General features: G+C 34.1%; 1 long non-coding RNA gene across 1 annotated transcript in view; it reads left to right on the top strand.

Annotated features, from left to right (window-relative positions):
• Nucleotides 1-3,765, top strand: part of LOC106521095 (uncharacterized) — a 25,698-nt gene that overhangs the window by 11,465 nt on the left and 10,468 nt on the right. The window lies entirely within an intron of this gene.

Consider the following 3,765-nt stretch of genomic DNA (forward strand, 5'->3'; position numbering starts at 1 on the left):
AAGATTAAGATTAAGATTAAGAACCACTGTCTTAGAGTCTATTAGAAGAAAGGTGAAAAGAGGTTATCATATCATGTTGTTGAACAACCACAGAATTTTAACCTTGGGCTGGCGCCGGCTGGCAAATCTTTTTCTTTCTTTCTCTGACTCATCTCTAAGCCTGAGGGCAGAACCAAAGTTCATCCGTTTCTTTTACTAACCCGGACGGTTTCGAGCGACACACTCTTCTTCCTGATTCCAACCTAGGAAGACAGCTGGGATTCTCTCCGGAGAAACCCCAGTTTGGCTTAAAGTCTGATCTCATGAGCTAATTAGGGAAAACTTCACAGCCAGGGATCCGGCACGCCTGCCAGTGGTCTCAACCCGAGGCCAAGCCTCTAAGTGTGTTTTTAACTCCCGAGGGGAGATTTTATTTTGGAAGGAGGAACCGGAATTGGCTTGAATTTTTCTGGCTTGGACTGAAACAGACGAAAGTTACCTGGAAAAACACCTGTTTGCCAATGACCGGTAAGCGAGCCAACATCAGTTCCCTGACTGATCGGAGGCGAGCCAGCTCCTATCCCGAGGGTGTCTTAAGAAGCCATCATCAGGTAAAAGCTGTTGTGTTTGGAGTGACGTGTCATGTGGAACCTGAGCTTTGAAAAGACGTGCAGTTCCGGTTGACGCACACTTTGACAAAAGTAAAAGTCGTAGTAACATACTAATCTTACTTTCCTCCTTTCCTTGTTCTTAACTTGCCAAAACTTAAGCTAAAAGTGCCAGTAAAATTGTTTGGCTTTTAACATCAGAACTGACCTTTTACTGTTCCATATAAGTAATCTGAGTTCATGTGAATTGAATTTCGGACGCGGATTTTATCTCATTTAACTCTGACGCTTGTCATAGGTTATTCCTAACACAATCAAGTGTAACTCATGATCTGCTCAATTTGTGTAAAAAATGATTGCACAGTCTTTTATGAATCAACTTGAACTCGTCTGAACGTTCACTTATTGTGTCACTTTTCACTTCGCACACTCAAGATATTGACAAGTAATGAGAAATACCTTGGTAAAAGTTTCCTCATAACCTTGTGCAAGAGAGATGTCGGAAAAGCTTAATTCACCTTAAGCTCACTCTTACAAAGAAAATAAAAAATATACTGTATATCATAAATTTGACTTGATCCCAGGTTTCCAGTTTTCCTAGTTTTACTGACCTACAGAACCAAATCCACCTGGTTTGTTCAGGGTCAAGTTTTCCTGCTACTGTGTCCTGATCATGTCCTGCAAACAGGTGAACTGGTTATTGTGTTTAATATTAATTATTATTATTTATTTTGAGGGTCAAACACAGAAGCAACAATTGATTTTTTTAAACAGACATGTAAGCCATGTAACATGTAATGATTACATGACAAGTGAGTTTATTTAAACATGAATAAACTTTATTATTTTTAAATTAATTGTGGTTCCTTGTGTGGAAAACATTGAAATTGTAAGTAAATGTTATAAAAATGTACCTCCACAGATCTTTGACAGTAAATACAGACTGAAGTGATTAATGCTTTTATGATCAGCTGCTTTTAAAGGCAGAAATACAAAAAGAAATACACACATTTATCCTCACTCTGATTCCAGCTCACTGAAGCCATGGGACAGATAACGACTAATGACCTCAATTTAATGGTAGCTAACATCCCAAGAGGGTGGTTTTTCTCTCAGATCATGCTGCCACCTGATAAACTCACACAAAGTTTACAAAATTATACATATTCAGAAATCCCATCCGTAATAAACTTCATGTCTTTTGAAAATTGTCGTTTTGTTTTATTCATAGACATCGAAGATGATCTGAATATAAGTACTGATATTTGAAAGAGAAGCACCCAAAAGTGATTTATCAACAAAAATATAAGTGATGGAAAGTAAAATATTAATTTAGTTCGGCTAAGATACAGTTTAGTTCATTTAAATAATTCTAATAAACAACAGAAACAACTCAGGGTGATTAAAAAAGTAAACTATAATTCAACCCAAGTTCAGCTGGACACAAGTTTAATTTATAATATGTCAATTCATAAAAAACAACACATTTTCCATCTAACATCCATTTTATTTACCATACATTTTATGGAGGGTTGCCGTGGAGATGGTGTCTTTCTCCAGCAGTCCACAATAAACCACAATAAAAAAATACAATAATTTCTTTAGCCAAATATTGATATTGTATTTCTACTACTGAAAAGTGACAAATCCAATAAGCTGTATAGATGACTTGTTATATTATATCTGTTAAAGTAATATGATCGTGCAGACAGGTCTTGTCTGAGTTCAAATGTTTTTCATTAAAGCTGCTGTCAAAGAGGAATTTATCTACAATAAATATCATAAAACAACATTTAGTAGTCAAAAATCCAATTTTCTACTTTAAAATGGCAACATTGTGAATACCTAGATTTCTTAATTTTACACAACATTCATAGTAGTTAAGGTCTAAATAAGATTTCTAATTATTTGATGTCATCTAAATAATATTAGTTGTTTTCAGGGTTTTGTTCACAAAATTGTTTTGATTAAACGCTGTTTTTTAAAATATTTTTTCTTCAGAACTACATGAGGGTCAGAAGTGGGTAGAGTACCCAAAGTTGTACTCAAGTCAGAGTAGCACCACTTCAACATATTTTTACTCAAGTAAAAGTAAATATTAAACATTGAAGAAATTAATCAAGTAAGAGTAAAAAGGCTAATTAATCATAACATTTGATTTAATATTTTTAAATGATGTCATCAGACAGACAAAAAATAAAAAGTTAATGTTCAAATTCTGGTGTTTTTAATGTGTAAAATGAAAAAAAATAATGCGAATCGAATCAAATGAATTCCAGCAAACAATTTTCTGAGTCTATTTTTTCTCATGAAATTTATGAAATGAATACAGTAGGATATTATATATATATACAAACAAATAAATAAATACAGTGTAGTAAAACTATTCCATAAAGTACATTTTTTTCCGAAAAAGTAACTCAGGTAAATGTAACTGATTAAATAAAATTAGTTACTATTTCCCTGTGATGAAAGCTAATATGCAAACATAAATTTACTGTAATAATATATAACAAAAACAATCAGTTTAAAGAGGAACAACAAAGCTGAGTAATATTTTATTTAGTTAGTTTTTGGGGGGGGATGTAACATATAACACATTTCATTTTAAAATAAAATAAATACACACCTTTTTTCTTGGAACTGTCAACAATAAAAAGGGGACATGAAAGGATAAAAACATCAGTAATTAGAGCAGCAAAAAACAAATATAATTCTACCTAAAAAGGACTGAAAATTAAATTAGTGAAGCTCCAAATCTTTTCCTGTCTCAGATAGAAACAACAGCGTGGATTTCTTGCTGCCGTATCGTCTCCGTCCTCGTGTAGAGTATCTTTCCATCTCCTGGCCCGCTGGAAGGATTTTGGCTCTAATAACTTTCATTTGAGGCCCCTGAAGCATCAGTAAAATGTTTACTACAGGAACGCAGATTAGTCCTTTGGTGAGGCCGTGCCTTCGCTGCTCAGCCTTTGACTCAATTCAGTGTGTATAAATATATCCATTTCATTATGGGAGTCCGGTCAAATATTTGTTTCAGCGGTTTTCCCTCCATATAATGTAAATTGCTGCAAGCTGTTGCACTTGGAAAATGTTTTCTCATAATGCTTTTCTGCCTTTCACATAAATCACAGCTAAATGTTGCATTCAAATGACTACAGACAGGCAATTTATTCTTGGC

This window comes from Austrofundulus limnaeus, unplaced genomic scaffold (assembly GCF_001266775.1).
Source record: "Austrofundulus limnaeus strain Quisiro unplaced genomic scaffold, Austrofundulus_limnaeus-1.0 Scaffold102, whole genome shotgun sequence".
Classification (NCBI taxonomy): Eukaryota; Metazoa; Chordata; class Actinopteri; order Cyprinodontiformes; family Rivulidae; genus Austrofundulus; species Austrofundulus limnaeus.